The sequence below is a fragment of the Delphinapterus leucas genome, chromosome 2, assembly GCF_059928025.1.
Source record: "Delphinapterus leucas isolate spDelLeu-1000000601 "Yukka" chromosome 2, BTC_Dleu_Yukka2, whole genome shotgun sequence".
In the NCBI taxonomy this organism is placed as follows: Eukaryota; Metazoa; Chordata; class Mammalia; order Artiodactyla; family Monodontidae; genus Delphinapterus; species Delphinapterus leucas.
Window position 1 is genome coordinate 109626339 of NC_143130.1, and position 15057 is coordinate 109641395.

Consider the following 15057-nt stretch of genomic DNA (forward strand, 5'->3'; position numbering starts at 1 on the left):
TTCTGGAAATGCTGTAATATAACAAATGACTTGTAGACAAGCCTGAAGAAAGAGTAGAAGATAATGGAATCCCTTTGTTCAAGAACCAAAGCAGAAGCTAAGGGAAAATTCTGGACATTCCACTTTAGCTAGCAGAAAAGAGAGAGGGGCTGGGGCAAATGAAATCAATCTGCTTGCAGTAGCTCTTGGACATGAGCAGGGGCCTGTCAAAACCTTCAAAGAAGCCCCTCTGTTGTTAAGAGGGGTTTCTGTTTTCAGGACCAATCTCTTCAGAACAGAGATGTCATAAATAAGGTTTCAACTAAAAGAGACCCTCAAGAATCTGAATTTCATTGTTCTTCCTTACACATAGTCAAGGGGGGAGGATCCAGGATCATTAACTCTGTCTCCCAAATCTACTTCAAATATATTTCTTAACCTTCCTCTGAATTGGAAGGGCTCATTTTATTGAGCAATACAGAGAGAAGGTTTCATCTACTTAATATGTATCTCTGTCAGTTTGGGGTACTTAAGAAAGTGCCATAGACTGGTGGCTTATTACCAACAGAATTATATTTTTCTCAGTGCTGGAGGCTGGCAGCCTGAGATTAGGGTGCCAACATGATAGGGCTCTGATAAGAGCCTTCTTCTGATGTGCACACTTCTCATTGTATCCTCACAGGGTGGAAAGAGGCTAGAGAGCTCTCCAGGGTCTCTTTTATTAGGGCACTAATCCCATTCATGAGGGTTTCACCCTCATGACCAAATCACCTCCCGAAGGCCCCACCTCACAGTACCATCCCACTGAAGGTTAGAATTTTAACATATGAATTTTGAGAGGACAGAAACATTCAGTCCATAACAATGTGAGTATGAGAAACCTAGACTGTCTAGCATAAGCAAATGAGGAATTTATTGACAGAATACTGGGCAGATAAGAGAACTGAAGAGGGCTTCCCTGGTGGTGCGGTGGTTAAGAATCTGCCTGCCAATGCAGGGGACACAGGTTCAAGCCCTGGTGCAGGAAGATTCCACATGCCATGGAGCAACTAAACCCATGCGCCACAACTACTGAGCCTGCGCTCTAGAGCCTGTAAGCCACAGCTGCTGAGCCCGCATGTCACAACTACTGAAGCCTGTGCACCTAGAACCCGTGCTCCACAACAGGAGAAGCCACCGCAGTGAGAAGCTCGAGCACCGCAACGAAGAGTAGCCCCTGCTTGCCGCAGCTAGAGAAAGCCCGTGGGCAGCAACGAAGACCCAGTGCAGCCAAAAATAAAATAAATAAATAAATTTATTTTTAAGAAAAGAGAACTGAAGAGAGGGACTGAATGGGCTCTGGGAAAGTGGGATCCAAAGTTGCCCCAACATAGCCAAAACAAGGCATTCTCACTGGGGTTTGCAATCGGGATGACTCTGCATCAACTGTTTTCAAAGCATGTGTCACTCCTCTCTGATACTTCTAAATGCCAAGGAAATATAGTCTAACTGGCTTAACATGACTCATGGGCTCACTCACCGGCTGAGGATGAAGCTGGAGAGGGCATAGCCATCAGGACCACGTGGAATGGTGAAGGCATAGTTCTCTGAAAGAAAAAAAGACTACTGTCACCAAAAGAAGAAGGTGGGGATCTTGAACAGCAAGAAATGGACATATAAGAAAAGAGAAATAATGCCACTAGCAAGCAAGCTTAACCTCCCAGTCAGATCATTCTGGTTTAAAAAGCTGACGTTTATCTCTCTTATTAGCACTTGCTCCTCTCCCCTGTATCGTACTTTTCCTAAAATAAGTAAAGTTGCCCTTATAACTCACAGAAATTTGACTCATATTCTGTTTGATGGGACAGTAGAGAAGAAAGTCTGGGAAAGAGTAGGAATGCTCTAGCAGGTACACACTGGCCCCAGATACTATGTGAAATCATATCAACTAGACAGATCCAAACACATTAGACACATATATCTAGACAGAGCTCCATACCCACTGAAAGACCCCAAAGCCACATGGCTAGCCTTCTCTCGTACCTTTTGAGTATATATCTTCTACCTTAAGAGGTAGAGTCTTGCTATTTTAGATGATTCTGTTACCAGGATGTCTATTTAACTGCAATCTATTGGCACTACTCTTTGTTAAAAGTCCCCTGAAGTGTGGTTATGTTGTGACCCTCAGCATCTACAGTTTCAAGATTAGTTTCTCAGGACATCACTTTGGACAATAAATGTTTTTTCCCCCTCTCCAGCAACCTCCAACCCCACATGCCAAGACTGACTCATAAAAAAAGGACCTACAACCTGAAGAATTGGTTCTTGAGAAAATACATTTTTCACCTAGGGAAAAATATATCTCAGTTCCACTAGTCTCTGAGCTCCTTATTTATCTGTATATCCCTGGAGCACCTAATGTGTGTTTAGTGTGTTCACTGAATCAATAACTGAAGAATTGAGTTAGTATATAAATAAACATTTACATGTGTTTGGCTATCAACTAAATCCCATCCAGAAATGTTTAGAGCAGAAATCTTAGAGATTATCTCATGTAACCCTATCACTTATTATAAGCTTAGACATAGAGGCCTAGAAAAGGAAAATGACTTATCCAAGTGCTAAATCTAATAAATGGTAGGACAGAAAACTAAAGTGAGATGTTCTGACTTTAAATTCAATACTTTTGCCACTATAACATCCAGGTGATTCACAGTAAGTTCTTAAAGTGTGGCGTCTCTCAGGTATATGGGTTTTTTTTAAAATAGATACCCCTGTAGACTAAAAGCAGGGTTAGATTTAAAAGAATAGTGTTAGAATAATAAAGAGGCAGACTTTGAGACTGAGGTTTGGGACAGAGACTGCCTAATTATAAACTTAGCCCTGTAAATGGTCAGTACAAGATACTCTATTCGTATAGAAGGGGCGAGTTCTTCACTACCTTCTCAATCTATCCATAATCTTCACTGTTCAGTCCCCGGACTAGGGACACCTGACTGGGGGGGATATTTCCTTGAGATGCCATGATAACCAGAACCTCTATTTATTGACAAGCTTGAGTGATTTTTAAGGGAAGGGGGTGGCCTTCCTGGAGCCTTTCTCTCGGATTTTTGCCCCACTCAAAGAGGTCTGCTGCCCGTGCCTCGGTTGTGAGAATGAATGCATGAAGACCAGAGAACCACTGCAGCAACAACCTCTGAAGTGTCATGGATCACCTTCACAATGGGGTGGTATCTTCAGCTCTGTACCTCCTCCCCTCACCATAATTAGAGTGTCTCTTCTGGCCCCATCACATTTAACCCGTTAAAGACTCTTCAATTTAGGTTATATGCCGATGACTCACAATTGTCTATTTCAGGACTAGACCTCATTTTTGAGTTCCAGACCCATATATAATATATCCTAATAGACTTCTCTAACTGAACATCTCATAGACATGTCAAGTTTAATCCATCTAAAATGGAATTCATGATCAAACCTACTTTTTATATCCTGTTCCCAAGCCAGAAATCTGAGCTTCATCCTAAAATCCTCCTTGTACTTATCAGTGACATCCAATTTGTTAAGTCTCATTGATTCCAGTGGTTTGAGGAATTGGTTTCAGTGGTCAGTCTCTTTTGTCTGACTATAGAGTGGTTTTCTCAGAGTGTGGGTATTGGCATGATTAAGACAAAAAACTATTCTGAAAAGAGATCTGGTGAAAAGTAACTCTAGCTCTGAAAAATTTCTCGGACCAGTTAATGACCTAGTCTCAACTTCCTTTTAACCTACCCAAAATGGATTAGCTACATAATTTTTTTCACTTTGATTACATTTGCATGAGTAATGTGGAGAACAAATTTTTTAAATACTCAAGGGAGGAAAGGAAATGTTTCTCTCCTCTGACCTTTTTGGGTTAATCATGCTGTGTTGGTTTGATATCCCATACCTATTCCGACACCAACAGGCAACACGAGACTCAACCGTCTGATCTGTGAAGAGGAAGGGTTATTTTGAATCCTAACGCAAACTCTGTGTCTTCACCAAACTCCAGGAGGGTAGAAATCAAATCTATTTAACTGTTGTGTTTACAGTAAACACAATGATACGGGCAAATTATTACGTTAAAAATTCACCTTGGTGATTAAATCTTGCTTTCATTTAGGAGTAAAAGAGCAAAAAAAAAAAAATCTTGTGTTAAAATACCTAGGTTACTACTGGCTTTATAATATCCACTATTTTTATACAGAAAATGAAAAGTCAAATTACATTTGCCTATACTGTCCATGAAGGGTTCTGTAAAAGCCTCCATAAAGCAGAGCCCTGTGATCCCACCTGCCAATATAGAGAAAATGACATGGATATGAATCTCAACTCAATAGTCTAGGAGTTGCTTGGATATTCTTTGTTCTTATATTCACCTTGGAAAATTGGGGTCTGATTAAAAAAAAAAAGACACATTCCTCAAAGAATTTTCATCACGTCTACAATTTAGAAAATATTTTCAAGGCAGTTTTCAGTACAACCTTTTGATACAAGAAACCATTCCAAACCTATTCCCAGTCCATGCAGTGAAAGTATGTCACCACTATTTGAGCCTGAACTGAGAGGATCATTTTAAATCTAATCCATTCTTTGTCATTGAAATAGTTGTATGAAGCTCTCTTTCTTTCTCCTCATCTGCTAAATGAGATCATCTTCACCCACTTAAGACATCTTGATGAAGTGTTATGGCTTTTAAGGAAATTTAAATTTAGGAAATATATTTTTAAGAACACTCTGAGTATGATTTTATGTTTTCTACCTAAAGATGTAAAATGATATTTAATTTTAGATTTGTATTTCCTCCAAAAAGTATTCCTTTCCCAAAATAATATTTGCTGGCTTGAGTGGTAAGGTTACGGATGATTTAGTCCCTCTACATTATAAACTCTGTAGTACGTTGTCATCTTAAGAATTAAAATGAATTTTAAAAATGAAAAGGAGCAAAGTATCTATTCAGCACATATATATTGGACATATTTTCTAAATCATGCCCTGTATTATATAATAAAGTTGTAACAAATAATGAGTAAGAGGGAGGGCAGACCAGTAAAGAGATGGAGAGTACAGAATGTGGTAAGCATAAGAATTATATGGAGAGAGGGATATGCTGTCCTAGAGGAAAGAAAAGGCTAAACGTCATTGCAAATTTCAGATGAAGGACAGTTCTTTCATTTAGCATTTACTGTAACTCTACCTTCCACAGCATTGTGATTAAAATAGTTAATTTCTCTCATGAGGGGAGATATTCTCCTCCCAGGAAGAGTTAACCTCACTTCTCATATGAACATAATTCCAGGGAGTAAATTTCAAGGAAATGTTCTCAGCAATGGACGTTTCTTCTTCAAATAAACACAGGTGTTTAGTGTCCATAGTCTTTCGGTTTTTGTTCATCTTTTTCTAACCCTCTCACACCAAAGGCACTGCTGCATGGGCACCAGAATCTGACTTTCAGCTCTATCTGTGTTCCCATCTACCTTTCTGTAAGTAAGCTTCAAAGAAAGGTCTAATTTAAGACTTATGGTGTGTTCAAACCTGTAGCTGCAGATAAGGATTCTCCCCCTTACATGACGCATTTTAAAATGAGAGCAAAAAGCCCACATCAGTGTTGGAATTCCACTGTTTAGCTTTGAGTATTCTTGAGGGCTTAACTTGAAGAAGGAGTACAGGGTTTGTGAGCTACAGTCATTCGTGCTGGTGGCAGTAAGGCTTGTAGCACTGTTGATGAAAAGAAACCATAATTTCTGTTAAACTCCTTAGGGTCTCCTTTCCGAAAGGGAGACTTGCTATGTTTCTTTTTAAAGCTTGGATCAAATAACTTAAGCAGACACTGTGACAATACTATTTGCAGGAAAGGAACCTATGGTACAACTCGTTCACCCACCAAGATGACACCCTATACACCTACTTGTTCTTGACTTTATTTTCTGAGTCTTCTGAGTCAAAGCCTTTGAAAATCAGTCTGCATGTCGAATCCCCATGAAAACCTACTTGCACACATCTTTCCTGTTCATCCTTGTCTATTTCACCTTTTTCAGCATAGGCAGTTAATAACAATTTAGTGATTATTCATTAAGAAGGTCCACATGTAGCAGAAAACTCATTTTTCTCTCCAAGTTAATGCTGTTTTACTGCTCCATCACTCCATTCCCTAAAGACTAAGAGGAGATTCCTTTACCCTCAGAATTTTACAAATCCTCCAGTTTATTCCAGCTCTCTGACAGCCTCTGTCACTGAAGACAAACTTGATCAGAAAACCGTCCTTTGCAGCTTTTACTCTATAATACAAAATCACCTGATTTCATTTGCCTTTGAGAGTATTGGGAAAATTTTAAATTGAGTGGAGGAACTCTTAAAGAATTAAATTTGGTGCTCATGTCATACCCAAATACCACTGCAAATAAGAGATATACTGCCTGTCACATAGTAGGTTTGCTGAATGAGTGTTTGAACAGATTGTAGAGCTACGGTCTGAGATTATCTGGTCGTGCATTATTTTTCTCAAAAAATTTTTATTGAACATCTGTGTGGCAGGCATAGATGCAATGTGCTGTGCACTGTGACCTCGAATCCATCATCCTGCCTCTGGACTGAAGAGTAGTTTGGTCATGTTTAGACAGATGAAAATTTATATTACAGACATACTTCATCTTGCAAAGTATGTCTGGTTCTAAAAAAAGTATGAAAATATCCTTTTATTTTGTAATTATAGAGACATTTTAAATCAGAAAGAAACCAACTACTTAAAATTATCCTAAATTAATTCAACCATTCCACTTACATGTGAGGAGACTGAGAATTAAACATGTAACTTATCTAAGGTAAAGAGAGTAGTTATAAATACCCTTTTTGGGGACAAAAGGTCAAAAGGATAGCTACAAGATAATAACTCTAAGACTCTCCCCTCAGTATTAGGCGGTCTCTGTGAATCCTTTCTTCTTCTTAATAGTTTTCTAGTTAATCAAATAATTCCCCATATTTGTCTTATATTATTTTAGGAATGTTAGTGTTAACTGCAGGTTTTCATTGATTCTGCTGCCCTAAAATGGGAATATACCTGTCTTTCCATAAACCTCTGGGCATTCTCCCCTAGAAAAATATTCTAGATTTTAACCATTATTATTAGGAGGCTTTTCCTTATGCATTACTTGATGCTGAACACATTTCACTGTGCCTTTCAGCAGAGTTGAAAACTAATAAGAAACCATAATTTATCGAATGAAAACAGTTCATTTATTTGAGGACAATTAACTAACCCCTTTATAGTATTCTATTTTTCCAGTTAATTTATCTCAATTACCTTGCTTCTTTATGAGATAACTTGTTGATACATTTTTGACCCAGAGCGAAGGCTTATTAAATGGGACTAATATATCAGCATTATTTCTCTTTACCAAATATTTCCAAGATATTTTATTCATGAATGTCAACAAAGAATGAGGGAAAGAGGGCATGCACTTGAGTGCCTGTCATACAACAGCAATGTTTTATTAGTTATGTCATCATATTTAACCCTCACAGTATCATTGTGAAGATTGCTTCTGGAAGCCTTAAATTTTGAAACATGAGAACAGTGGGGTCCAGCAAGGTTCACCAGCTGGTCCAATGACATACGGTTAATGAGAGGCGGGGACAAAGTACAAATCCAAGTCTGACAGTAACAAAGCCTAGTGTCTTTCCAACACAATGCTCTGACTCACAGGCAAGTGAGAATATAAACGCCCTCTAGAGATGAGATTTGGAGTCTGGAAAGATTAAATGACATACAGCAAAGGGACACTTCTGAGCCATGGAGAGCCAGGTGCCATTCCTGTGTTCTGGACTGCGGTCTGCCTTGAGTGTGTCCTTAAAGCCCAATCCTCTGTAGGGAACCGTGTTTTCCATCTGTGCGTGAGAGCTTAGCACTCAGGAAACGTTCCAGATTGACATCTGGCAATTTAAAGTTCCCTTAGAGTTATACAGGATGAAAATCTGGCTTATATTTTCTTTTCCCTACTGGTGGCTCATCATGACTCGGCTGTCACTGGCTGTTACAGTGGTTGGCAGGCCTGGTGTGTGCAGGAAGTTGGGGTGACAGAGTCAGGATCCTCAGTGGTTAAGGATGAGAGTAGAGGGCCCAAGCAGAGTCACTGATTCCAGCTCTTGCTTTGGGCAGTCACTTAACCTCTCTCTGCCCTGTCCCCCCATCTGTAAAATGGAAAGAGGAATACTGATAAAATCCTCAGAGAAGCTGTAAGGCAAAACCCATCTATAATTAACACACAGAAGGGGCAAAGTTTAAAACCATTTCAGTGTGAGATCATTTGGTATAAATGTCATTAAAATTATTACTGTTTGGCCATACTGGTCCAGCAAGCCTTCAATATAGCATTGGCTGTTACGTGTAGCCAGCCTTTTAGGAACTGCTGAAGCAATAACTGCTTTGTGGAGACTTCGTAGGACAATAATGGAAATATGTCAAACAAAAAGTGTGCATTAGATCCTCCATTCCCCAGCTTTCCACAGGCTTCTTAAGGCCATATTCTATGTCTTCTTCATGTTTTGCATGTTCTATAGTATCTACTTTAGGGCTTTGCATCAAAGAAATTACCAGTTGAGAATCACTAATCATGAAATGATTCACTGATTCAAGGCCAAGAGAAACTATAATGAAAGGTCAGTGGGACTTAACTTTTAATTTTGGGGTAGAATGGCTAATGGCTTTGATTTTCCTTGTGTTTCTTGGCAAGAATTCCTAAGTGCCAAATTGTTAAGAGGTTCTATATTTCTACTTTCCAATTTCTTCGGGCTAAGTATGCAATCAGTTGCATAGGTGTATGGCTTGGGCAAACACCCAACACTGCTTTACCTCACCCTTAAACTCATCAGAAAGTGACCATCCACACGTGTTCAGGCCTGGGTGGAGTCCCCTTTTACAGCTTTGTTTCTCCCATCCATGTGAGAAATAAGACTGCCTGTCCATAAGATGTGGTTCATATGCTATGACTGCACTTTGGGCCCTCTATTTTTTTTTTTTAAGAAGTCACAGTAATGAAGGGAAGAAAAAGTGAAGGCTGTTTAATAAACGTTGCCATGGCCCATAAATGTGTTATGCAGTACCTTGCTACTGAGGAGGGTTGGGGGTTGCAGACCGCCAACATAGATATCACCTGGAAGCTGTATACAGTCCCACCCAGAGCTTCAGAATCAGAATCCTTGCTCTAACAAGATCTCCAGGTCATTTGTACGCACATTAAGAGTGAGAAGCACTGGTCTAGGACCCAGGTTTTAGGATAATTAGGAAAGGTTAACACCACAGTTAAAAACCAAGTACTCTTGCAGTTAGCAGTTAGTATTGGGTCCCATCATTACTACTGGGGCATAGTCTCATATTAAAAAATTGCTCACTCTTGCTGTCCAAGATATTATGAAGAGCCAGATGAAGCATAAAGACTGGGTCTTCCCTCCTGTGCAGTTACGACGACACCCTCTAATCTTCCTGTTTCTGCTTTGATACTTGAGGGTTTCTCCATATATACCAGATGCTATTCTCCCCTCCTTTCTAGGTAAATAGGAGGCCAGAGTGTCTCCCTAGCTTTCAATACATACTCTGTCTCACCTGCATCAAACTGACAACTCTCTGAAGAGCTCAGACTAGTTTTCTTTATAAATAACTCTGAGTCCTTTAGACTTGTCATAAGAGGAGGGAGAAAGAAGCAGTGAAACTCCCTAACTAGCTTACTTTGGCTCCTGGATACCAGGGCAGATGACATCTCTGCTCAGGGCCTCAGTGTGGAAATTACTCAGCAGAGCAGACACAGGCCTTTCTGTTTTACTGCCAGTTATGAGCTTGTGAATAGCACACCACACTGCCCTGATTAGTGGATGCTTTCACTCCCTCCTCATAATCGCAGGGACTGCAGCAGAATGATAAGAAGAGCCTCCATGATAGAGTTGGAGGTGTGGAGCTGCCCTCTCGCTTCTCCTCCTTTGTTGTGCTTTTCTTAATTCAGGCAACCCTTTGATGTGTGATTCTTTTTTGGTTTTGACTGACTCACCTGAGCCATCAGAAGCTCCACATTTCCAATATAGTTCCCTCATCACTGTCCTGACTGAGGCTTGAAAGCACCCGGGGGAGAGCCTCAATGTTAGTGCACAGCTGTGGGGTTGTACCATTCCCTGCTGCCTACGAGGAAATGGTGATTCTCCTATTGTACTGCAATGAATAATCACCTTAATTTTTATTAGAGGTTTATCTGCAGACCTTGCCTAACTTTTCTGAAAAGCCTGAGGGAATTTGCCAGTTGATTAAGTGTCCTGTTAGTAGAGCTAAGGGATTTCTTCCGGGGAGCTCATCCAAGATTTCAGCTCTGTCCTTTTCTGAGTATGCAGGCAAGGGCAGATGAGTGAGCAAGAGAGCATGTCTGGGCTGGAGTTCATAGTGCTCAGGTGTGTGTGACTCATTTTCTTTGGATCCCGGTGGTACAGAGTTCTGACTCTCACCTTCTTTGACTTACTGAAGGGCATAGAAGAAAAACAAGTGGCAAGTGGCTCCATTTAGGTTCTGATAAGAGGGCACAGATGCGGTTTGGTAATGGAAAATTTACGCAGCCTGTGTGAGTAGGTATAGAGTTACCTCTTAAGTAGCGTCAGGCTATTTCTTTTATGATAATGAGCATGTCTGTAATCTTAAACATACATAGCTCACAAATGTGATCTTTCGATATGTAAATCTCTCTAAAAGTGAAAATAGTTCTTGGGTCCTTTGCAATGATGAAGACTTATTTCAAACCAGAGGAGAAAACTGCTTTCATCTTGAATTGTTAACTGGGATCAATTGGTAGTGGTACTTGGAGTCCTGCGTTGAGAAGAATATTGAAGCAACCTCAGGGCTCAACAGAAAACTTCGATAAATTACATAGAAGGGTATGGCATCATTGTACTACATGCTTTCTCTATACCATTCATACTTTTCTAACTGTAATTTGTTATTGTTTGGAAGGAAAAGAAAATCTCCAACTGCTGAAAGAGAGCCAGCTCTGATCAACTCATAGGTGTTTTCTTATTTGAAGATACAGGGCTTACTGGATAAACCAAAGCAGCTTGCCTGAATAAGTGCTACCAGCCTGTCCTGACTATACTATACAGTTTGAACATATTAGGACATACCTAGTATTTAGAATACTATGCAGCTTTCTTTTTGGTTCTGTTCTCATATTTCTCTGGATTTGGTGTTAGAAGTCTTGGGCCAAAACGCAGGCTAAAATTGCATGGCTGTGAGCTAGTCCCTCAACTTCTCTGAGCTTCAATTTCTTCCTTTGAAGGCTGATGGAAAGAACACATGAAACGAAATATGTCAATAAAGTCACAGTAGAAGTCACTATACATGAACAGTCTCAAAAGGCTTGTGAGATAGGAAAGGAGAAAAACAGGATGGAGTTAGCTTGAGCATAGATACTGAACAAATGGTAGTTTTATTTGAATCCTACTAGTCTCCTTATGAAAATGAAACATCAAAATATATGGAAAAGCAAACAATTTTAGCTGTAGATGGGCATTTATGTGTGGACTAGGTCCCTCTAATGACGGGAACACATGCACATAAATGCTTCTGATATGGTATAGCTTTTCTTTTAATGTCTAGTGGCAAAGCCTCTCCTCTAGTTTATACTGAACAGATACATAAATGTACCTATATTTTTTTACATATCTGAGTGAGATGGCAGTGAATGTTGATAAAGTTCGTTGTAAAAGATCATCTACAAAGCAGACAACTAAGAAAGCTAAAGCAGTGGTTTTGGTTACGTTTACCAAACTAAGGTAAAATGAAAATGATGAAAGTAAGGAAACAGATGTTAATAGAACAGGCATCTCCTATATTAAGATAACTAAAACCTAAGTATTGTTAGGACAGACTGATAGTGTTTATCCAAGGAAGCATAACCTTGATAACTTTTCGTATACTATTCCTGCTGGTGGACCATCTCAGATGAACTGAGCTTCAGTTCATCGGTGATGCTCCTTCCCAGTGCATGTATCCCTAACTTCCAGGAAAGGGTCTGAAGGACAATTCTTGCTTTGACACTAACTTTGTGGTCTTGGGCAAGTGTCTTAACCTCTTTCTACCTTATATCCCTCACTTGTAAAATGGAGATAATAGTATGTATTATCACCCTCACCTTCTGGTGAGGCTTGAATGAAATATATGTGAAACAAAAAATATGTGGTACAAAGATGTTAGCTGCTCTCTTCACGTTAATACCAGCATTAACTTCAACCTGAACACCTCCATAGATGAACACTGGATGGGGTACATCAGAGGTTCTCAAGGTACAGTCTGCAGACTCCTAGATTTCCAGGGCCCTTTCAGGTCCGTGAGGTCAAAACTTTTTCAAAATAATACTAAGATGTTATTTGCCTTTTTCACTTTCTTGGTTTTGCACAGATGATACAAAAGCAGTGATGGGGAACTTCCACTTTCTGTTTCTACGTGTAAGGAGCTTGCAAGTCACCACTCATTCTGACAACACAGAAAAAGCTGAACAGACTGAAATATCAACTCTTCTTGGATCTGAAAGAGAGGTCAGGACACAAGCCCCAAGACTGAAGAGACAGGCGAATACAAGGAGTCACAGAGCAGACTCAGAGCAGAAACTGCAGCGGTAACCAGTGCTGGAGTAGGAAAACCTGGACTGGAATTGATGAATTGCCGGGGGCTCAGGGTGGACCAGTCTGAGAGTTAAAACTCCAAGAGGACCAAGTCATAGGGGCACCTCCACAGTTGTTTCAGTTTTACCTTAGCCAGGTTCCCACAGTAAATAAAAATCCTTTTACGCTTCCCGCAGGAGGGGAGGGGAAAAGGAACCATTTTGAAATAGGTCAGAGCGCTCTTTGCTTAACAAGGCCTCAGGAGAAACTGGCTAACCAGGACCTAACCAGATGGGGTTTTATTAGAGCCTGATTGACCTAGGGGAAAGGAAATACCCAACTCCAGCCCACTCTAGCCATCCTGTCTCACCTAAGCGGGGGAGGAAAAAACTGAGAAACAGCTGTGAAATTCACAGTCCAGAGGCGTAGTGTCACCAAAAGCAGCGGTGGCAAGAACTGTTGTCAGTTCTTCTAATGACGGATCAACACAGCGCTGACAAAATACACTAGTAGTTATTGTATTCTTTACCACCACGCTCTTAAAGTTTTAAAAAATTAGGAATTTTATTAAATCCCAATCTATGAATACATATCTGTTGAATATTTGTACCATGAAATGAGAAATATGAATAAAGCACCTTTATTGCGCACTAAAGTACAATGGCTGCCTCAAGAAAAAGCACTGGTTTTTGAGTTGCAAGCTGAACTAGCCACCATTTTCATGGAATACTTTTTTTTTTACACTTCAAAGATTGACTGACAGACATACTGTGGTTACCAGACTTAAGTATTTGGCACTCATTTTTATAAAATTAATTGAGTTTGTTTCTTCAAGGAAAACAACTTACAGTATTTGTTGCAAGCTATGAAGTTCAAGCTTTTGTGTAATAATTAGAATTGTGGAAAAAGTTTATCCACTATCACAAACCTGGCAGTTTCTCAATATGTTAAGACTTTTCTCATAAGATCGGTGGTGAAAACAATAAATGTGGTATGATTCTTTGATGTTGTATGATAAAAATGTATCAATATTTAGAAGGTCTGCATAACTAAAAAATAAGATTTTACAAATAATAAATGCCTGCCATTACAAAATCACACATGGGTAAAGATACACACAAAGTATAAGATGATAGGCTAATGTATTCTAAGGTAATAGAGTACAAAATGTTTGGCATGGTTTCAGATTTCACATTGCAACTAACCTTTTAGAAATGACCACTTGCTGAGTTTCAATAAACACCAAAGAGCAATATCTACAAATATATGAAAAGGTTATTAACCTACTCTTCTTTAGTCCAATTAAATATTTGTTTAAGGCCAATCTTCTTCATATATTTCAAAAGAAACAACATATTTCATCAAATTCAATGCAGAAGTATACGTGAAAATTCAGAAGTCTTCTATTAAGCCAGATATTAGGATGTGCAAAAATGCAAAACAAGGTTAATCTTCTCACTAACTTTTTTTGTTTTAAAAAATATTGCTTTTCAAATTAATTTAATTAGTTGAATATAACCTTTAATGGTTTATTATTGTTATTTTAAATGAATAAGTGAAAATCTTAAAATTTTTCTCAGTACTTATTTCTAATTCAGTAAATAGTGAAAAATTTAACTCACACGGACAAAAGTTCTTTGATGTCCTCAATGATTTTTAAAAATAAAAAGGGATTCTGAGGTAAAGAGATTTGAGAACTACTGACCTACACTCTAGTGTTTCTCAAAATGTCTTCTTCAGCAAACTCTTCATAAACATCTGGATTTCTTTTTAAAAAATTAATGTCAGGGACTTCCCTGGTGGTGCAGTGGTTAAGAATCGCCTGCCAATATAGGGGACATGGGTTCGAGCCCTGGTCTGAGAAGATCCCACATGCCGCGGAGCAACTAAGCCTGTGCGCCACAACTACTGAGCCTGCCCTCTAGAGCCCGAGGGCCACAACCACTGAGCCTGCGTGCTGCAACTACTGATGCCCGTGCGCCTAGAGCCCGTGTTCCGCAACAAGAGAAGCCACTGCAATGAGAAGCACGTGCACCACAATGAAGAGTAGCCCCCGCTCGCTGCAACTAGAGAAAGCCTGTGTGCAGCAACGCAGCCAAAAATAAATAAATAAATAAATAATAATTTCCCCAGCCCAAGGTCTACTGGATCAAAATCACTAGGTGGGGCCAGTAAATCCGAGTTTCAAATAAGCTCTGCTGGGTGACTCTCTTGCATAATAAAGTATGATGACTTATACTATAAACAGGAGAAAGTCCATACTTGCCAAGATATGTAAATTAATTTAACAACAATCACAGCTCATTGTTGAGTACTCTTCCCTCAATCTCCCTACTCTGTAATCCTACTTCTTTCCCATAGGTAAATGGTAAATATTATCCTATCATAGATGGAATGCAAAAACTGCATTTAAGAGCTAGATTCTGATCTTTACTCCTTCACTCACGTACA